This window comes from Bos grunniens, chromosome 29 (genome assembly GCF_055505025.1).
Source record: "Bos grunniens cultivar Pamir isolate PY7600 chromosome 29, Bosgru_T2T1.0, whole genome shotgun sequence".
In the NCBI taxonomy this organism is placed as follows: domain Eukaryota; kingdom Metazoa; phylum Chordata; class Mammalia; order Artiodactyla; family Bovidae; genus Bos; species Bos grunniens.
In genome coordinates, this window is record NC_141193.1 from 12885931 (window position 1) to 12909275 (window position 23345).

At 43.6% G+C, this 23345-nt stretch overlaps 1 pseudogene; it reads left to right on the plus strand.

Moving 5' to 3' along the window:
• The first annotated feature begins 7392 nt into the window (after positions 1-7392).
• On the plus strand, positions 7393-20767 carry LOC147342127 (pregnancy-associated glycoprotein 1-like; annotated as a pseudogene).
• Positions 20768-23345: the final 2578 nt, after the last annotated feature.

The window sequence follows — 23345 nt, forward strand, 5'->3', positions numbered from 1 at the left end:
CTAGTGGTTTTCCTTACTTTCTTCAATTTAAGTCTGAATTTGGCAATAAGGAGTTCATGGTCTGAGCCAGTCAGCTCCTTGTCTTGTTTTTGCTGACTGTATAGAGTTTCTCCATCTTTGGCTGCAAAGAATATAATCAATCTGATTTCGGTGTTGTCAGAACCACAATGAGGTACCATGTAACGCCAGTCAGAATGGCTACTATCCAAAAGTCTACAAACAATAAATACTGGAGAGGGTGTGGAGAAAAGGGAACCCTCTTACACTGTTGGTGGGAATGCAAACTAGTACCGTCACTCTGGAGAACAGTGTGGAGATTCCTTAAAAAACTGGAACTAGAACTGCCATGTGACCCAGAAATCCTACTGCTGGGCATACACACCAAGGTAACCAGAATTGAAAGAGACACATGTACCCCAATGTTCATCACAGCACTGTATATAATAGCCAGGACATGGAAGCAACCTAGCTGTCCATCAGCAGACGAATGGATAAGAAAGCAGTGGTACATATACACAATGGAATATTACTCAGCCGTTAAAAAGAATACATTTGAATCAGCTCTAATGAGGTGGGTGAAACTGCAGCTTATTATACAGAATGAATAAGCCAGAAAGAAAAACACCAATACAGTATACTAACATATATATATGGAATTTAGAAAGATGGTAATGATAGCCCCATATGCAAGACAGAAAAAGAGATACAGATGTATAGAACAGTCTTTTGGACTCTGTGGGAGGGGGTGAGGGTGGGATGATTTCGGGGAATGGCATTGAAACATGTATATTATCATATGTGAAATGGATTGTCAGTCCAGGTTTGACGTATGAGACAGGGTGTTTGGGGATGGTGTATTGGGATGACCCAGAGGGATTTGATGGGGAGGGGGGAGGAAGGGGGGTTAAGGATGAGGAACACATGTACACCTGTGGCAGATTTATGTCAATGTATGGCAAAACTACTACCATATTGTAAAGTAACTAGCCTCCAATTAAAGTAAATCAATTTATATTAAAAATATTCTTAAAGAGACATAAATTAGGTATCAGGGGAAGCAGGACATGAAAATGGATGAAACAGTCTGCATCTGATATCATGCAAGTCGTGCAGAGGGAAGCTACAGCCTGTTTTCATAGGGAACTTTGGACATAAGATATGCCTCAAACGTGCCCCAACCCAAGACTAGGGTGCTGGGATTTCACTCTCCCACTAGCACCTCCCTCTCATCCTTCAACTAACTCTGAACTGGTGTCTCAGAGCCTTTGTATTAGATCCTCCAAAGACAAATCAAAGGTGACACTAGAAGCAAAAAGACACCAAAGCTCAGGAAAATGCAACCTCAGATAATGTCTCGATTTCTGCCCCCACTCTGCCATCTCCAGCATCATATCTGGAATCCTGTGAGTTTAAAGATCTCCATGATTCTCTAGACATAAGCATTTTTCAAAATTCAGCTTTTAATTTATATAGGAGTATAGTTAATTTACAGTATTGTATTAATATTAGTGGTATGGGAAATTAATTCCCTTATACATATGCATGTATCCATTCTTTCTTAGATTCTTTTCCCATACAGGTTATTAAAGACTACTGAGCAAAATTCCTGTGCTGTACAGTAGGTATTTGTTGATTATCTATTAAATAAAGTAGTATACATATATTAATCTCAAACTCTCAATTTATACCTCTCCCACCTTTCCACTTTGATAACTATAATTATTGTTTTGATGGAGGGAAGTGTTTATAGGCACTTTTTGGATCAGGGTCTGTGTTGAGAGAGTGCAGTGGTGAGGGAAAGCAAGCCTGAGAGAGACACATTTGAGATGATGGTAAATGTTGAGAAGGACCTGGCCATGCAAATGCTGGGAGAAAATCATTTTAGATGTGGGAAGTAGACCCTGCTAAGTACCAAGGAAAAAAAGCTTAATAAATAGCTACCCTTCTACTGCCAACCTTCCTTCCATGCTTGGAACTTGGCCTACAGGTCAACCACCATGACCTCATCCCATGCTTCACTTGTGAGTTAGCAGCAATGAGGCATGTAAGCCTTCCCAAGAAGGGAGAACCTAGGGCTATCATGAGGCTGAATATGCTGTGGACTGAGGGATGTGTCCACAAACTGGTTATTACCAGGAGCATCAGGTGCCAGGAGCATCACCAATGCCTCTATTTCCATGTACTTGTTCTCATGAGTAGAAACGCCAAGGAACTGATAGAGCAAAGAAACAAGTAATGACTCTTGTTTCATCTCACCCTGTGTGATTCCCACGGCCCTTTGACCACACTATTCTCTGCCCAAAAACTCTTTAATCTATTCCTTCTTCAAAGGTGGCTTGTGAATAACATCAGCACCTGACTCTGAAGCCTGGTGAATGAAACTCAACTCACAATCAGCTGGGACCCAGAGATGTCCAGCCTTGTCCTGTGTTTCTGTCCTTTTTCTCCAACCAGATTCATAAAGCAAAGTCCTGAAAAAATATAAGTGTGATTGTAACCCTCTCAAGGCCTTTGAAGCCCCAAGGTCTATTTTGAGCATCAAAGTGGGAACACATCCGTTTCATCCAGGCTAGTCTCAAACCCCACCCTCGCTCACACAGGGGTTCCATGAGGAAACATAAGACACTTATCTAAGTTACCAGAAGGCTGAGAAAGGAATGCTTCTCGCCTGAATGCAGGTGCATGTTATCCAGTCACCCAAGGTCTGTGTTGTGTGAATGAGGATTGGGAGCTCTTTGAATTCTGAGTTCGGATTGAGTTGTAACCACCTGCAGGACTGCCTCTTTAGGTCACTACAGCTGGGGTACCCCCACTGTGCCTGGAACCCAAAAGAAACAGCCCTGAATATTGCTTTTGTGCTGCTACATGGAGGCAGCTCTGCTGATAAAATTGGAACCAGACTCCAGGGGCAAAGGGAATGGAAATTCCACTCTGGTGCTTGCAGACATCTGAAATCTACCCATCAGTATGATGCAATTGAGCTTTCTCTCATCTTTCCATTCCTGGAAGTCTCCTAGCCTGGGAACCTGAGTTCCTGGGTCCCAAGTCTTCACTAACTTACCTGCAGCCTTAAGGTTAATCAAACACCCCAGGGTTCAGTTTCCCACCTCTTGGATGAGGGAGACTGGACTTGCTCCAAAATACTTGTTCCAGACTAAAGCTTAGTGCCAATCAGTGGACAAGTGGCTCAGAGGTGGGTGTCACTGGGGATGCTGAGGCTGCCTCTGGTAGGCAGGGGGATGTAACTGTCTGGTAATATTCATGGGTTCTTGGCTCAGGACTGGGAGTGGTAGACCACTTGGCACACAGCTGCTGTGACACCGAGGACCTTAGAGGCCTTGCCCACTGGAACTTACCATCATATGGTTTCAGTGGGATCAGATCAGGTAGTTATAAGTCAGAAGTTACCAATGCAGAAGCTTGTAGAATCCTCAGCAGAACTCAAATTAGGCTAATGAATCATCTCTCCTAAAAAACACTGGGAACAAGATATGCCAGAACTCTTAGACAAATTTTGTAGCATTTCAAATACTATTTAAAGTAGGTCATCTTTTGGATGACCTGCCATTTGCTCTCTGGCTTGGGATGATACCCACAGTTAGAGTGGAATCAAAGGGCTCCTTGGGGAGGCTGTCCCTCTCCCTGTGACTCATTAGCAGTGAGTACAGCTCTATCCCCTCTACATCTGGAGCAGATATTAAAGCAGGAAGGATGCAACCTCCAAGTTTTACAGGAAGATTCAAGTATGTCTGGCCCTCAGGTAGGCAATTCTTTTCCCAGTGCTTCTTCCTTCCCTCCTGGGTCCTGTGCAAGCTGCCCACTTCCTGGTTATTGGGTTGTGAATTCCTCCTCCCTTCTCTGGCAAATATCCATGCAGTCTCACTTGTGGCTTCCTCTCTACCCAGGTCCTATCCCTCACCTGCAGATGGCAACAAAGAAGGGAAAACCAAGGCAGGGTCTGTCCAGATCATTCTTTCTAAAACTGTCTGTATTCCTTCTCCTTCCAGAGCCTGTCCTGAATCATCTAGATCTCCAACAAGATGAGTCAGTAGCTTAGCAGGGGAGTGGAGATACAGATAGCGTTGAAGGTAAGGTTGTCAATTATGGGGGGATGGTTTTCAGATGACAAGAGAAGAGTCGGAGTAAGAAGCATGTGATTCTCCAAACACTCACTCATCAGGGACCTGCCTGAATCTGCTATCTTGGGCCCCTCAGGGTATCATTAAGACAAAAACTTCATTCTATAAACTTCTTACTACAAAACGATTTCAAACATAACAAATATAATAAAGAAGAGGGTCATGAAACCTATATTTCACCATTTGGCATCAATAACTAAAAAACTAACTTCTTATTCTCACAGGTTTTCATAAACCGGAGACTGTGCAACATCAAGGTGGTGGCCAATTGAGTTCCCAGTGAAGACATTCTTGACTTGCATCAGATCTTTCTCTTCTTGCTATGTTCTCATTTGTGGTGGGGAAGAGAAGGACGAAAGGGAGAATAACAGAGAAAAAGAGGGAGAGGATACTCCTATCATTAGGGACCACCATCAAAACCCCATGTCAACTTGTGTACCTCTCAAAGCCCTACTTCCTAATATCATCACACTGGGAGTCAAGGGTGGACACAATTCAATCCATAGCAGCTATGCAGTTCTGTTTTTAAATCAAGACAGACCCTCATTTCATTCTCTCTTTTACTCCTTATTCATTTTTCCTGAAGTATTTTAGGGACAAGATGAACATTTCACAAATTATACATAATGAGTATTTGGGGTAAAATGATAGGATGTGAAAAAAATGCTCATTTGTTCCCAATAAAATTAACATCTAATATCCAGTCCATGTACAAATATCCCTGATTCTCAAAAGGCAGTTTTCAGAGTTTCTTGAAAGAATGTAGTCATATGTTGCACTTGGTTGTTCTCCTTTAAGAATAAATCGCTGTTCCTCTCCCAATTTTAATGCCTTTTATTTATTCAGAAACTGGGTGGAAACAGGGTGGTTTGTCTTACAGAATGTCCCACTATTGGGTTTAGAGCAGGAGTCCACAATACCAGCACAGTGGGTCAGGACCAATACCAGTCCTTGGTCTGTTAGGAACCAGACCTCCACAGCAGTAGGTGAGCTGCAGGCCAGTGAGTGAGGCTTCTTCTGTATTATAGCTGCTCCCCGTCACTCTCTCATCACTCCCAGAAGGGACAGTCTAGCTTGTTTTCCTGGAACTGTTTGTAGTTACATAACATATGCTTAATAGAAACAAAAATAGCATAAATATTCATGATCATTTTCCTTTCTCAGTGCTCAGAATGGTGAGTTGGTGCCCTAGCAATCTATCACAGCAACAAATTAGATGTTGCCTATTAACATCTGGACACATTCGGCCAGCTTAAAATTGAATATTATAAAACTAAGATCATGGGATCCAGCCCCATCCTTCATGGAAAATAGAAGGATAAAAGGTGGAAGCAGTGACATATTTCTTCATCTTAACCTCTAAAACCACTGTGGATGGTGCCTTCAGCCATGAAATCAGAGGATGTTTGCTTCTTGGCAGGAAAGGTATGGCAAACATAAACAGTGTATTGAGAAGCAGAAACATCATTCTGCCCAACACACTGGTAGATGTTTGGCTTTTTCCTTTGGATTCCTAAACTTTCTTTCCAGTCCCCATTGGGCTTCGAAGTGCCTTAGCTTTCTGGTCCTTCACATTTCCCAAGATTATTTTGTGCATTTATTTACCCAGTCCTGAAATCAGCCATCTCTTTAAGAATCCATGCATTATCTGATGGGAAATGTATTTAGAAGCTACATGTTAGACCTCAGAATAGTCACTGTTATCAAGCTGTCATTGCTTGTAGGCTTTACATTGGTCAGAGTAGGAAGTACACATTTTCCTTAAAAAATAAAATAAAGATAAATATAATTAGTTGGTACAAACTTATGCTTTCAGTTCAAGATTTAAGACAGCAGGGTTGAATTAAACTTCTTTATGTTATGTGTGAACCTCTTTTTCTAGCCACTGAAAGGATTACTTCAGAATATCAGTATTGATTATTGTCTTGCTTTTACCAGTTAACATGCTTATGATTCTGTCACAATAACAGAAGTTATGAGGAACAATAAGTTGTTGAATATAGTTTCAGATTTCTTTCCTGTTTTTCTTTTGATTTCTTTTGGATGGGCAGTATTTTTGTTTTTCCTTAGAAGATATTCCCGTAGCCATAATTCTGAATTTTAAAGCCACTTAAGTAATGTGTTGTTATGGACAGCTAATCACCAGCTTGATACAATTAGATTTATTGGTCTCTTTGTTCTCAATTTGTTCAGTTCAGTTCAGTCTTTTCAGTTGTGTCATTCTCTGCAACGCCATGGACTGCAGCATGCCAGGCTTCCCTAAGCATCATCAATCCCGGAGCTTACTCAAGCTCATGTCCATCGACATGCTGATGCCCATCCAGCCGTCTCATCCTATCTTCCCCTTCTCTTCCTGCCTTCAATATTTCCTACATCATGGTCTTTTCCAATGTTTCCATTCTTCCCATCAGGTGAGCAAATAATTGGACCTTCAGCTTCAGCATCAGTCCTCACAGTGAATATTCAGAACTGATTTTTTTTAGGATGGATGAGTTTGATCTCCTTGCAGTCCAAGGAACTCTCAAGTGTCTTCTCCAACACCATAGTTCAAAAGGCATATAGGTGTGTCCTTTGTCAGTGATGTCATATTCCCCCTGTTGGGATTTAACCAGGAGAACTGAATTTAAACAACATGCAAAAATTAGGATTAAGTGACAGTGCCCCATGTAAACACACTTGGCAACAGGAGAGGCCCCTGTTGTATTCAAGGGGCAGGCATGGATAGATCTCAAGCAGGAATAGGCCCTGGGAGTCTTGGATGAATCATTAAACACGATTGTCTTTACTATGGCTGCCACAGTAGTTTTGTCTTCTTTGATTGGGAAGACTTTTCAAAATTGTTTTCTTCTATGTTTGGTTTGGCAGAGAAAATTTTTCATGACATAGACCCTAAGGGAAATTATATAAGAAATATATCCATTTATCTTCAGCAGTTAAATTTTGTTGGGTTGTATGTCGCTGATGATCTTTCTTTATAAATATAAAGGAAACACACATGTTCAGTATGCAGTCTCTTTTTAAATCAACCGACATGAATTAAATTCCTCTCTGTCCCCATTGCACTCCCAACTGTAGGCAAGAAATAAAAACCTGCAGAAAGTGAAGGCTGATTCCAGCACATCACTGTGAAGGTTTCATTACCACTGTTTTTTTGGAAAAAAATTAGTTGCTAACATTAAAATCAGTAGATTGTACATAAATATCCTAAGTTCCGATTCTCTTGAAAACATGGCCAACTGCCTTCCTTTCCCGCATGGGTGAAGTGGATGAAAGGTTGATCCCAGTGGTAAGGCCTGTGTGGCCTAGGGTTAAACACGGCCACCTAGTCCTGGTATCATATCTCCTGCCTCCTGGGGCCATGAATTTGTGAGAACTAGACTGCTAGCACTCTTAGGATAAAGACTACTTTTGTCTTCATCAACTTTGACTTTGAAGCCTTTAACCCAGAACCTAGCATACAATTCTTCCTTGTACATTTGTTGGATGATATAAAATATCTTGTGGATGCATATGACATTTCTTCCAATACTGATACCATGCAATTGAGGTACTACTGCTAAGTCACCTCAGTCGTGTCCGACTCTGTGCAACCCCATAGATGGCAGCCCACCAGGCTTCCCCATCCCTGGGATTCTCCAGGCACTGCTCTGCCCTAAATATTTAATGCAGTCTGGCATCATAAGTGCCCCTGATGTATGCCATTAGACCCCCTACCTAAAGCCAGTTGTATGTCCCTGGGCTGTCCCTGAGGTCTTCACTTTGTCATTTGACAACTTATCCTCCTAGCAATCTCCTCTCCAATGAAGATAGCAATGCATACCTCATGAAGTATCTAGGAAGAAGACATGAAACCACGAATGTCGAGCATGGCCCTTAGTATCCATTTTTATGATGTTTTATAGCAGTTTTTTTCTCCAAGTAGGCAAGGTTCTCCATCTTCTTAGATGTCCATGCAGATCAGTTTGATTTTCCAGCCAAGCTTCAAGAAAGACATTACAGTTCACTTCTCTGTATTCTGTGAAGCTTCAAAGTCCACTCGCCAAGGACACTGATGAAGGTAAAGATTTCATCAAGACCTTTGTGTTTTTTTCAGGCCTATTATTGGCCTAAATGGCTAAACTAGGGCATGTCAGAGCATATATAACTAGGGGCTCCCTGTCACCACTACATGCTAAGAACCTGAAATTCCCTGAGTACTCAGAGCCAGGAAAGAAGCAGGAAGTGGCTTGTGCTCCTCGGGCTGGTGGCCTTCTCAGATTGCAGAGTCATGTAAGTATGGAAACTGTAAGCCACATCATCTTCCTTTCTGTGATTTTTCTTTTCACCTGATTATTCTTCTACTCATCACGTTTAGAATGGAATGGAATATTTCCCTGACAATCTTAAAGTTTAACCCTTAGTTATTGATAAGTACCCTGCTATAGGAACTGTGAGATTCAAGGTTCTTGGTGTAGATTTGCATAGTTGCACAACTCTGGGGTCTAGTCATGTCATGACCTATTGAAATTGGAACTCCTTGCAATTGTTCAGTGCACCATCAATGCAGATGTAGGTGTGGTCCTGTGGAATAGCACTTTTCTACCTTTTATTTAGCATGTCCTCTTTGTTCCCTCTCTACTTCAGTGTGTATATGTCTATGTCTGCACCTCTGTATCACTATCATTTATCTCTCCATCCCTTTGGAAGTCTCTGTGAGTGTATTTTTCTCTGTGGTGTTTTCTTTTAACTTTTCTTTTAATTTTCTACATTTCCTGAACTTGTTCCCTATCTCCTGGATTCTTCTTTCAACTCTCTCTTGTCTTTCAACTTGAAGATAGATTGGGAGAGCTGCTTATACACTGCTTTATATCTGACAAGCAGTGTGTCCATATCCAATTCACAAGCCTCTTGCATTTTAAACTCCTCCCCTGTAAAAGAGGATAAGAATCTGTGGGAGAGGGAGAGGGTGGGATAATTTGGGAGAATGGCATTGAAATATGTATAATATCATATATGAAACGAGTTGCCAGTCCAGGTTCAATGCATGATACTGGATGCTTGGGGCTGGTGCACTGGGACGACCCAGAGGGATGGTATGGGGAGGGAGGAGGGAGGAGGGTTCAGGATAGGAAACACATGTATACCTGTGGCAGATTCATTTTGATATATGGCAAAACCAATACAATATTGTAAAGTTGAATAAAATAAAATTAAAAAAAAAAAGAATCCCCCTTCTACCTCCTTCCCTGAGCTTCTTTGAGAAGGATACAGTGGGATGGCAACAGCAATGCTAATGGCTGTCGTTGTTGAGACTTCCTATTTATCTGGTGCCTTACATCCATCACTTCACTTTTCCCCAAGATATTCTATTTGCAAGGTTTGAATTGTTACATTCCACCATTTTACCAAAGGGGAGACTGAGACCCCACGTGGTCACCCAACATTATAGAATAGAATCTTTATTCAAACCTATGTCTTTGCCATGGAATATGAATAAAATTCTTATAATAAGGTTACTCATAAAAATGATGAGAAAATACACAGTGCCATTACAATGACAGTTATAGCTTAACACTGACAGCTAATTGTAGCATCTTCTTTGTTTTCTTTGTCAAATGTTTGGTGAAAGAATACCCCTAAGGAAAGTGAAAACCATGAGAAATACCTTCAGTGAAAAAAAATGCTGAACAATTTCCTCAAGGAACATGCTTACAGACTGTCTCAGATTTCTTCTCGTGGCTCAAATATAACTATTCACCCCCTGAGGAACATCATGGATGTGAGTGTTTTGGGAGGATGGTGCTCCACAGCGCCCCCTGGTGCTCCATCTTAGCATGGGGGCTCATCTGGATATGCCCCTTGGGATGTTGGGGCTGCGGCTCCTGCAGGAGGCAGAAACAGTGGGCAAAAGGGGCCCCACGCAGAGGAGAAGGCACTATCATCCTCAACTCTTGTCTTGGTGACTGGGCCCAGAAATTACCAGGTGGCAGGTAAACATCCATTTCTGTGTCAAAGATGTGTCATTAGTTTGAGGGAGATTGTTCCTTCTGAGCAGAAGGCAATGACGACCCGCTACAGTACTCTTGCCTGGAAATACCCCCAAAACAGAGAGGCCTGGTAGGCTGCAGTCCATGGGGTCACTAAGAGTCGGACACGACTGAGCGACTTCACTTTCACTTTTCACTTTCCTGAATTGGAGAAGGAAATTGCATCCCACTCCAGTGTTCTTGCCTGGAGAATCCCATGGACGGTGGAGCCTGGTGGGCTGCTGTCTATGGGGTTGCACAGAATCAGTCACAACGAAGTGACTTAGCAGCAGCAGCAGCAGTTCTTCCTGAACTAAGGGAGTGAACTAGTTACAGATGAAGAATGAACCATCTCAGATCAGAAGGTAGAAGCAACTGCAAAGCAATTGTGAATGACCAGGCAGAGGAATTCAGTTTGCACAGATGCAAGAACCACAGCAGTAAAAAGTTACTGAACCCATATTCTGTGTAAGGCCATCAGAATCTAACACAGTGGTTACTGTTTTTAGATTAGAAAAAGGGCTTATTTTGTCTTCAAGAATGCCCATGCCAGCCTGAGAGGCACAGAGTAAATACATGTCAAATGAAAGGGTCACTTCTGTGGTGTTGATTGGATGTGGTCTGAGTTTAGAGGGAGTAGGTGGGGAAATGGCAACCCACTCCAGTGTTCTTGCCTGGAGAATCCCAGAGACGGGACAGCCTGCTGGGCTGCCGTCTATGGGGTCACACAGAGTCAGACATGACTGAAGTGACTCAGCAGCAGGTGGGGTTGATCCAGAAGGACCTCGTGGAGAAGAGGGTGCTAAGGCTGGGTTTGAGGAGACTACAGAGTTTCTCAAATGAAGGCACCCGTACTTCCCTGGGTGTCCAACGGTCCTGGAGGTCCAGTGGTTATGCCTCTGCACTTCCAATGCAGAAGGTACCACTTCAACGCCTGGTCATAGAGTCAACATCCTGCATACAATGTAGCATAGGAAAAAAAAAATCAAATGCAAGCACCTCTGTGATCAAAGGCTGTGAGCTTCACAGTGGTTGGAAAATGATCTAAAGAGACATGTGACACCCAGAGGGAGGTAGCAGTGTGGGAATAGAGGGTAGCCAGTTCTGCATTAATCCACTCCTTTCTTCTCCCTGTAGATGCTCTATGTGGGTAACATCACCATTGGAACACTCCCTCAGGAATTCCAGGTTGTCTTTGACACAGGCTCATCTGACTTGTGGGTGCCCTCCCTCTTTTGCCCAAGTCCAGCTTGTTGTGAGTAGACACCCTGTACCTGGACCATCCTTCTTGCCCTGCCGATCTGTTTCCAACCTTGGCACCTGATGACACTCATCTGTCGTGTCTGCAGCTGCACAAGTTAGGTTCAGACGTTACAAGTCTTCCACCTTCCGGCCTACACCAAAACCTTCAGGATCGCCTATGGATCTGGGAGCATGAAGGAATTTCTTGCTTATGACACCATTCGGGTAACATGTAAAGAGAAGCTGAGTCAGGACTGGCTGTGGAGTGACCTCTGCTTGAAAAACAGATGCAGGACCATCAGGTAGGACCCTTCCTAGCCTAACTCCCATAGATATTGGCCATCTTACCCAAAGGATCCTGTCCCTGCGGAGGCAGTGCCAGTGGTGACACACAAGAAAATGGATTAGCTAACCCAGAGAGTGGCTGGAGGTGTGGACTTGCAGCTCCTCTGCCGACGAGCAGTTCAAGGTTCATTTTGTTGGGAGCGAGAAGAGAGGAAAAGAGCATCCACTTTTATATTCACAGACTGTTCCAGGCACTTTCAGGTAATAATTGGTTTAATCCTGCAACAACCCCAAGCAGTAGGTGGTCTGATTAGCTCATGAGACATATGAGGAAACTGAGGTGCAGACAGCAAGGGCCTTGCTGAGGGCACACATGTGGTAATGGTGGAGTGGGGTTGGCTTTTCAGAACTGCAGTTGTTATAGGTTTTAGTGACAGGATAAAACTGATCTGGGTACCGTGAGGGCATCAAGGGCTTCAGGTATCCATAGTGGCAAACTGGAGGCTAGAGATGTAAAGGGGCCTGATAAATGATTTCTTACTCTAGGGTGCCTTTGAGAGTCTAATAAAATATATGGCCTGCCTCCCCAGAGTACTTGAGAGTTCCCCTCTCTCTCTTTATCTATCATACACAGTCACACAAATACACACTTATCCCCAAAAGTGAACTTCCCAGGCAGTAGTTTCATAGATCCCTGCAAGCAAGAGTGTGTTTTCAGTTTCTGTCTTCCTGGACAGATGCAGAATCCACAGTACCTTACAGAGAATTCAGTCCATTCCTGTCATTATGTCATAGTGATGCCCGGGAATCATACCATCTTGATTATCTTGGTCGCAAAGATCTTTTTTGTACAGTTCTTCTGTGTATTCTTGCCACCTCTTCTTAATATGTTCTGCTTCTGTTAAGTCCATACCATTTCTGTCCTTTATCAAGCCCATCTTTGCATGAAATGTTCCCTTGGTATCTCTAATTTTCTTGAAGAGATATCTAGTCTTTCCCATTCTGTTGTTTTCCTCTATTTCTTTGCATTGATCGCTGAAGAAGGCTTTCTCATCTCTTCTTGCTATTCTTTGGAACTCTGTATTCAGATGCTTATATCTTTCCTTTTCCCCTTTGCTTTTCACTTCTCTTCTCTTCACAGTTATTTGTAAGGCCTCCCAAGATAGCCATTTTGCTTTTTTGCATTTCTTTTCCATGGGGATGGTCTTGATCCCTGTCTCCTGTACAGTGTCACGAACCTCAGTCCATAGTTCATCTGGCACTCTATCAGATCTAGTCCCTTAAATCTATTTCTCACTTCCACTGTATAATCACAAGGGATTTGATTTAGGTCATACCTGAATGGTCTAGTGGTTTTCCTTACTTTCTTCAATTTAAGTCTGAATTTGGCAATACGGAGCTCATGATCTGAGCCACAGTCAGCTCCTGGTCTTGTTTTTGCTGACTGTATAGAGCTTCTCCATCTTTGGCTGCAAACAATATAATCAATCTGATTTCGGTGTTGACCATCTGGTAATGTCCATGTATAGAGTCTTCTCTTTTGTTGTTGGAGGAGGGTGTTTTCTATGACCAGTGTGTTCTCTTGGTAAAATTCTATTAGCCTTTGCCCTGCTTCATTCTGTATTCCAAGGCCAAATTTGCCTGTTACTCCAGGTGTATCTTGACTTCCTACTTTTGCATTCCAATCCCCTATAATGAAAAGGACATCTTTTTTGGGTGTTAGTTCTAAAAGGTCTTATAGGTCTTCATAGAGCCGTTGAACTTCAGCTTCTTCAGCATTACTGGTTGGGGCATAGACTTGGATTACTGTGATATTGAATGGTTTGCCTTGGAAATGAACAGAGATCATTCTGTCGTTTTTTAGATTGCATCCAAGTACTGAATTTTGGACTCTTTTGTTGACCATGATGGCTAGTTCATTGACTCTAAGGGATTCCTGACAGCAGTAGTAGATATATGATCACTCACCTAGAGCCAGACATCCTGGAGTATGAAGTTAAGTGGGCCTTAGACAGCATCATTTCAAACAAAGCTAGTGGAGGTAATGGAATTCCAGTTGACCTATTTCAAATCCTGAAACATGATGCTGTGAAAGTGTACACTCAATATGCCAGCAATTTGGAAAACTCAGAAGTGGCCACAGGATGGGAAAAAGTGAGTTTTCATTCAAAACCCAAAGAAAGCCAATGCCAAAGAATGCTCAAACTATGGCACAATTGCACTCATCTCACACGCTAGTAAAGTAATGCTCAAAATTCTCCAAGCCAGGCTTCAGCAATATGTGAACCATGAACTTCCAGATGTTTTAGCTGATTTTAGAAAAGGCAGAGGAACCAGAGATCAAATTGGCAACATCCGCTGGATCATGGAAAAAGCAAGAGAGTTCCAGAAAAACATCTATTTCTGCTTTATTGACTATCCCAAAGCCTTTGACTGTGTGGATCACAATAAACTGTGGAAACTTCTGAAAGAGATGGGAATATTAGACCACCTAACCTGCCTCTTGAAAAACCTATATGCAGGTCAGGAAGCAAGAGTTAGAACTGGACATGGAACAACAGACTGGGTCCAAATAGGAAAGGAGCACATCAAGGCTGTATATTGTCACCCTGTTTATTTAACTTATATGCAGAGTACATCATGAGAAACAATGGGCTGGAAGAAGCACAAGCTGGAATCAAGATTGCCGGGAGAAATATCAATAACCTCAGATATGTAGATGACACCAGAAAGTGAAGAGGAACTAAAGAGCCTCTTGATGAAAGTGAAAGAAGAGTGAAAAAGTTGGCTTTTTCACTAAAGAGCCTCTTGATGAAAGTGAAAGAAGAGTGAAAAAGTTGGCTTAAAGCTCAACATTCAGAAAATGAAGACCATGGCATCTGGTCCCATCACTTCATGGGAAATAGATGGGGGAACAGTGAAAGCAGTGTCAGACTTCATTTTTTTGAGCTCCAAAATCACTGCAGATGGTGTTGCAGCCATGAAATTAAAAGATGCTTACTCCTTGGAATAAAAGTTATGACCAACCTAGATAGCATATTGAAAAGCAGAGACATTACTTTGCCAACAAAGGTCTGCCTAGTCAAGGCTTTGATTTTTGCAGTGGTCATGTATGGATGCAAGAGTTAGACTGTGAAGAAAGCTCAGCACCGAAGAATTGACGCTTTTGAACTGTGGTGTTGGAGAATACTCTTTAGAGTCCCTTGGACTGCAAGGAGATCCAACCAGTCCATTCTAAAGGAGATCAGTCCTGGGTGTTCTTTGGAAGGAATGATGCTATAGCTGAAAACTCAGTACTTTGGCCACCTCATGCGAAGATTTGACTCATTGGAAAAGACTCTGATGCTGGGAGGCATTGGGGGCAGTAGGAAAAAGGGATGACAGAGAATGAGATGGCTGAATGGCATCACCAACTCTATGGATGTGAATTTGAGTGAACTTCGGGAGATGGTGATGGACACAGAAGCCTGGCGTACTGCGAAACATGGGGTTGCCACAAGTCGGACACAATTGAGTGACTGAACTGAACTGAACTGATGCCAGAGAAGGCTACCTTACTCTCGACTCATTTTGTCCACAAGTTGGCACCAATGGGTCCTGGCCTGACTCGGTTGCACCACCTGGACAGAAGCCACAAGGCCAATTTTACTGACTCCGGTAGTGTTTTTCAGAGGGGCAGAGGTTTTAAAATTCACAGCCTCTCACAAATGGAACCCAAATTCCCCTCCCAGCTTGGTCTAACCATCTGATGTCCACCAAAGACACAGCCCAGCCTCAATTCTTCTCTGAGCATTTAATGGCAATGCACCCCAGCCCAGTCTTAGCCCCACTTCACATATCTGTAAGTGGGAACACTCTTTTCTCCCACAAATTGTGGACCTTGTAAGTACTGACCAGCTGTTTGGTCTAAGCATTATGGAATACGGGTGTGAGTGTGCACTTTTTGATGGCATCTTGGACTTGAACTACACCAACATATCCATCTTTGGAGCTATCCCCATCTTTGACAACCTGAAGAATCAAGGTGCCATTTATGAGCCTGTTTTTGCCTTCTACTTGAGCAATAAGTCTGATATGGACAATCCCTTTCAACAAATTAGCTGTAAGATACTTTCAGTTGAATGAAAATTATAGAACACTTGATAAAGAAGAATCCTGAGAGATAATCTAACCCAGGATAAATATAGCCCCAGGGCTGTACCTGGCTTCACCACTGGCCTTTATAAATAATGTTTTATTGTAACACAACCCTGTTCCTGGGCTTAAAACCAGTAACTTGGTCTAGGGGGTTGAGTGAGGAGGAAGACTAATGGAAGGCAATGGGAAACAAGTTGGAGGAAAAGGCAATACAATTTGCTTATGAATTTGATAAGGAAGGAAGGAGAAGGATGGTGGACATCTTTCCTTCTTCATTAGCATTCCACTGGGAGCCCAGGACCAGCTACCCATTTGCAGGTGCCAGTGAAAATGAAAGTGTGGGACACAAAACAAACACGTGGGACCCCTTGTTCAAGAAATATTAGGCATTTCAAGATAAGCAGAGCAGAGGTGGGGTCCCTTCTGAGTGCGGGGCCCTTTGAATCATAGAGGTCACAGGCCAGCGAATCCAACTCTGGGTGACCTGAACCCACACAGTTAGAACTCCCAGGCTTTGATTTTCCTGAAAAGTGAGAAGCTGGACAAGGAGAAAGCCATTATGCTTCAGCATGGTGTCCTCTGAGTGTGTCTGAGCACTTAGGTAGCTGGAGGTAGGGCATCTTCAGAAGATAGAGTAGGTGGAGCCCAGCCAGGTGACTCAGCTTCTAACCTCCTCTCTGCCACTCTTTAGCCAGTAATCGAACTCAGTCTGGATCTCAATCGCTCCTAGCCTTGATTTCTGCATCTGTACATGGGCACCTTATTAGGGCCTTGATGGGTGGACCAGCACAGCTCTCAGACAACGCTGTGGTTACTATCCTCCAAGGATCCCCCCCCTCTCTTCTCTCAACATATGCAGGGAAAAAGGCAGTGTGGTGATGTTTGGTGGGGTGGATAAATCCTACTACCAGGGAGTGCTCAACTGGGTACCATTGATCCATGCGGGCTACTGGAGTGTACACATGGACCAGTAACCTCTCCCTCTGAGGATCAGCCCAAGTGATGCTCCTGCTACTGTACATGGACACAGGCTGCTGTTGCTGCTGCTGCTGCTGCTGCTAAGTCACTTCAGTCGTGTCTGACTCTGTGCGACCCCATAGACGGTAGCCCACCAGGCTTCCCCGTCCCTGGGATTATCCAGGCAAGAACACTGGAGTGGGTTGCCATTTCCTTCTCCAATGCATGAAAATGAAAAGTGAAAGTGAAGTTGCTCAGTCGTGTCCGACTCTAGTGACCCCATAGACTGCAGCCCACCAGGCTTCTCCGCCATACATGGACACAGGCAGACACACACAAATACATTCTCACACACATAGTCACACAGACGTATGCACCACCCACAATGACACAGACAGACACACAGACACATGGAAACACGTAAGCAGACACATATAAATGTACACAGAGACACATATAAACATGCATAGCTAGTCAGAGACATACAAGCACTCACAGAGACACATAGAAACACACATACAGACACATATACAAACTAACACACAAGCAGATAGATATGCAAACAACCCATGGGTTCATAATCCCCAAGACCTTCTGAAACCAGTGCTCTGACCAGGGTCCTAAAAGGGTCCAGAGAGGTATGGGCAGCTGGGAGAAGATTGCACCCACTGCCCTATGAGGCATGGAGTATGGTTAAAGGACTCTACAGTGTAGTGAACAGAGGACCAGGGAGAATTTCTCCAGCCTGAACAGAGGTATAAGATGACCAACTGTCTGGGGCTACCTGGGACCAAGGAAGTTCTCAGTACAGATAAATGTCAGTTTAAAAACAGGGGAAGTCCTGAGCAAATGGGGAGACTGGTCTCCTAAGGGAGCAACTACTGAGCAGTGTAGAGAGATTTTCTGAAGTCTTAAGACGTGAAAGCAACTAATAAAAAAGACACCCCACATTCATGGGCACATAGTGGGGCAGGGGCTATAACAGAGAATCAGGACAGTGGGATCCAGGAGTGACCTGAGGACAAGAGGCATAATTGATAGGATTCTGTGTGATACCCGAGACAAAAGCTGACCTGTCCTTTGGAGTTTCTGTGGGCTAGTCATGTATTTCCTGGCTAGTGTCTCAGGGTCTGAGCTGGTTGTGGGAGCAGTGCTGGCAGACTCCCTCTCCCAGAGGAGCCCTTCTTCCACCACTATGAGAATCTGCTACTGTCGTGAATCTGCATCATCACTCTGCAATTGACCCATTACTTGTTCCCCAACAGATATAGCTCTCTGGATGTTCCTCATTCATTATTTTCACAGTCTTCATTCACTTACTAAACAGACAAGCCTTGGGCATCCACTGTGCACCAGGCACTTTAGGGAGGCAATGAGAATAAAACTCGCCCTCACATCTAAGAAGGCAGATGCACAGGAAATGAGACACACACATAGCGAATTGTGACTTTGGCACATGCTAGACATGAGGAAGTGTCTACAGAGACTGTCAAAAAAGACTGATAAACAACGGGGGAAAGACTTCCCTGAAACCGTGACAGTTAAGCTGGAATCTGGAAGATGAGAAGAAATTTGCTAGTCAAAGGGAAGGGGGCTCCTCTAGGAAGGAAGACCAGCTTGTGTCAAGGAGCAAAAGAGCCTGGTGTATTCAAGTACTGCATTCAAGAATGTCAAGGAAGGTGCCGTGTCAGGAGCAAAGGAAAAGAGTCAGCACAAAAGATGAAGGGCTGTTTAGGAGACGGTCGGGAAGGGGGCAGCTCTGGGGAGACTCAGAGTGACCTTGATGCCTGCTTTGTCACACTGTCTCTCAGCATCTCCATGAAAAATGTTATTGCTTGTTCTGGCGGCTGCGAGGCCCTTGTGGATACTGGGACATCATTGATCCTTGGCCCAAGAAGACTGGTCAGTAACATCCAGAAGCTCATCAGTGCCATGCCACGGGGTTCCGAGGTGAAGGGTCATGCCCCAGGGTCACTCCCAATCTCCACACACAAGAAGGTTCTCCAGGGTCAACCTCTCTCCCTCTCTCTCTAACAACACTACAGTTCATGTTTTGTGGTCAATACCCTGTCCTCTATTATCTGCACCATCAATGGTTTCAACTACCCAGTCCCAGCTCAAGCCTACATCCTCAAGGTGAGGGCAGAACCCTGAGGGGTGGTTCTCAAATAGGAACTTGCAGGAACCCTTGGGCTGCTGCTGGGAAGAGGATGCCCTCTTCAGGCCATCTCACACTATTGCAGATGCTGCTGAGCCCTGGGGCTGTCCAGAGCCTCCAACAACACGAATCCCTTGAGAGTAAAGGGCCATCTGGGACACTGCACATCCTGAAATAAATGTGGAGACACCACGCCATGCTGGCATGGTGGGAGTCACAAGGAGAGGGGAACACTCAGGTCCTCAGTCCTCAAAGAGCTTCAGTTCAATCTGAACCCTCATACGGAAGAACACAGAAAGTCAGCTCTAGCAGTCCCTGAAATAGGCCATGTTACAAGGAGAATGGCTGGGGACAGTCCCAGTGTGCTGTCCCACTATAGGGATTAACAGTCTCCCTTCCCTTCTCACAGTTTTCCTGGTTTGGATGATAAATTACATGGTCACCCAAATTATTGGATGCATCTTCCCCTAGGTCTGGCCTGGTGCCCCCTTTGTGAGTCAGGCTACCCGACCCCTCTGTGGGGAAGCTGGGTGCTAATGTGAATAAAGGGTTCACAGTGATTGCTCAGCCCCAGCACAGGGTGGAGGCTTCATGTCAGCTCCCTAGGGCAGTTCAGAGCTGGCTGATGGGCTCAAAGAAGACTTTGAGGAAGGGAGCGAATTTCAAGAATTCTAAAACTGTAAACTCATGGAGCCATATGGAGGGTTTCTTGGTTCTAGGCAAAACTGCACTGGATTCCATGCAAATGGCATCCCAAGGTGCTCTGCACTGGGGCACTGGGGACTTACTCAGGGTGATGAGGGCTATGGACTGACCAGTGGAGATGGGGAACCAGAGTACGTTACCCACCCAAGCCTGGAGTGGCCAAAGAGGATGAATGCGGGCCGAAGGAGGCTTCCCAGAGTTCCTAAGTTAAGTCTTCAAGAACGTGTTGTGGGCACTGCTCTATTTAAGATGGATAACCAACAATGAGTTACTGTGTAGCATGGGAAATTCTACTCAGTTATATGACAACCTGGATGGGAGGGGTATTTTGGGGACTAGGATACATGGATACATATGGTTGAGTCAATTTACTGTCCACCTGAAACTCAGAATATTGTTAATCAGCTATACTCCAATACAAAATAAAGTGGTTTTTTTGTTTGTTTTTTAATAAAGTATGGGTTGTGGGGACGCAGGAGGAGAACCAGCATTCTCTGCAGAGGAAACAAGGAGCAGGAGTCAGAATGAAATAAACAGGGAGAGAGGAGAACTATGGACACTCTTTTTCTTTTCTAAAAATTTTATTGAAATGTGGCTAATCTTCAGTGTTGTGTTAAGTTTTGCTGCACAGCAATGTGACTCAGTTATACACATACAGAAATACATTTTCTTTTTCTTATTATTTCTCATGTGGTTTATGACTGGATAGTTAATATCTTTCCTTATGCTCTTCAGTAGGACTTTGTTGTTTATCATTCCTCTGTATCCCCAACTCCGAGTCTTCCACCCCCCCCACACCCTTTCTCGTGGCAACCTCATGTCTTGGCCCTTTTTCGTTGTGGATGAACTCTCATATCCCCTGCTAATGGGAAAATCCCATGATACTTACCAAAAGAGGGAAATAAAACCAAGAATTGTGCTGGATCTAGATATTTGTGGGAGTTGCAAGTAAGGGCTTAGTGTGACTGGTGTGTGTCTGACTGCCCCAGGATCCTAGAAGTCACTGCTATACCACCTTTAAAGAGAACACAGTGAGGATATCTAGAGAGACCTGGATCCTGGGTGATGTCTTCCTGAGGCTGTATATTTCAGTCTTTGATTGAGGAAATTACAGGCTTGGCCTGGCAGAGACAGTATAAATGCTTGGAGTGGTTCAGGAATCAGTAAGGCCCTCTGAGCAAACACTAAATCACACTTGAGGTACTCCGGCCCAAGATGCTGGTAAACTGTATTTGGTGGTCTGCATACCCTATTTTCAATAAAGAATAAAAGGTTTCACACGTGTACACCTGTAGCAGATTCATGTTGATGTATGGCAAAACCAATACAATACTGTAATTAACCCCCAATTAAAATAAATAAATATATATATTGAAAAAAAAAAAAAGGTTTCATTCGTAATGGTGCTGAAACAAATGGATGCCTCTGTTTGTGTCTGGGAGGTGTACAGTGATCGAGAAGAATCTAGAACAAAGTCTGAATCACAGTTGAGAGGAGCCCACCTACAACTAGCTTCAAGGAAAGGAGAGACTCACTGAAATGATTCTGGGAATCCAGGACTCAAGAATCAGAGCAAATACAAAGATCTCTGTGACTCGACCCAAGAAATCAGAAATCATCAGTTCTCTATTTCACACCCTCACTCTTTTATTCCCTCTTCTCTGATGGTCTTGGCTTGACAACTTTCTTCATTAAGGCATCTACACCGAGTGACAGAGTCCAAGCTACCTGCCCTAGGGTTTTATATCCTGAAGCCATCTTTAATAAGGAAAGAAAAGATTGAAGACATCAGAGTTCAAGGGTGTTCTCTGAATGACCCACCTCAGATCACATGTACAGTCCTAGATCAGCCATCCTGGCAGGGCCATGGGGTCCTATGATTGGCTTTACATGGTCTTGTGGCCCTGATCCAGCAGCACACATGATTGTCAATTTCCTCCAGAACTACATGACTGAAGCTGGGGAGAGACAACCCCAAAGAAAGCGACTGGGAGATAGTCTAGGCCATGGAAGAGTTTGTGATGACCCACCAACTCCACCACCTCCTCATTCAGAGGAATTATAAAGGGTAATGAAATAGCCTCCCTTCATCCCATCTCAGATGAACTTATCACTGGGTTTCTCCTCCAGGGGAGTTTGGTAGTACAGGTGAGGTACTTCATGGAGAGCTGGTTCCCTTTTGTTCCACACTGAAAGGTTGTTGTTGAATCTTGCAAAGACGCCGGAATTCTTGGCCCCCTGAGGAGAAGAATTAAATCTGGGTCCAGAGACAAGGCTTGATCACTCAGAGCTTTTGTGTAATAAAGTTTTATTAAAGTATAAAGGAGATAGAGAAAGCTTCTGACATAGGCATCAGAAGGGGGCAGAAAGGGTACCCCTGCTAGTCTTCAGCTGGATGTTATATAGTCACTAGCAGTCTGTTAATGAAAGAAAGGAATGTCTTAAAACTCAGAATGGCACTAGGCCCCTCACCCATAAGATGCATTTTGGGATAATCTTGGCACCAAATGGTTCATCCTGGGCCATAAAATTATTAACTTGAATCTTGAAGAAGGGCAGATCACCATACAAATAGTTTCATTTACATAGTTTGGGGAACAATATCTGAGTATAACATACTGGTTTGCCAAGTAGGCTCTAAGCCAAGAGGCAGAACCGACTTGAAGACAGAGTTTGGAGTAAATGCATAGTACATTAGCATAGCTTAAGACAAATATTTCCATAAAAAACAGGCATTTGTTAACTCAAGGTTTGAGAATAGTTAACTTCAGGTGAAACCCGGTGTCATTATGGCAACACAGTATTTTAAGAGAAACCTCCTTTTAAATTTGTATAGAGAAGGAAAAAATATTGCTAGTTTGTTTCCTCCTGCCACTTAAGAGAGAGAAAAATGTCTGACACTTGCAGGCTATTTCCTCCGTTTGGAGACCGCTGGCCTTCCTGCCTGTTACCCTCTCATTCCCCTCTTTTCTTTTAGGAGAATGATGTTGCCTAGGGAAAAGGGGTGTCATTCTCATTCCATAACTGTTTCCAAGCTGACAAGGGGCGTTGCCCCTAAATTGGTGAGGCAATATATTCTCTTAATCCTCATATCGAGGATATCTGATCCAGGGGCCCTAAATAGTAGTTGGAGGAAGCTTCAGCAGTAGCAGGAGTTTGAGCAACCATTTGTAAATTAAAAGCTTTCATGCAGCTAGAAACAAATCCAGTTATACAGTTACAGATGCAGGGAGCAAACAGAAAAAACAAAACAATCAGAATTACTGTAATTAAGATAGTTGTCCACCATGGGGAACTAGTTAACATCTCCCAAAGTGAGACAGTTGAGGCTTCAGGAGTATCCATGGCCCCAATCATCTTGTTCGTGTGTTTAGTAAAATGAGTAACATTCATGCTCATATCAGGTATATATGTACAGCATTGGGTATGAATAATGGCACATGTTCCTCCTTGCACAGCTGTCAGAATATCTAAAGCCAATCTGTTTTGTAGAACCACTTTTCTAATTTGTGCTTGTTCAGCATTAAGAGCTGAAATAGCCTTTTGAGAATCTCGTAATGCCTGTTGAGTAAAATTAGTCAAAGCATCTACTAGTAGTATAACATCTGTAGTTCCCAAAAAGGGAACAAACACTGAAGCCAAATAATCATACCAGTGAAATACAGACTTTGCCCACCGAGTTTTAAGGTGGGATAAATTAGCAGGCTTTTCTGGAAG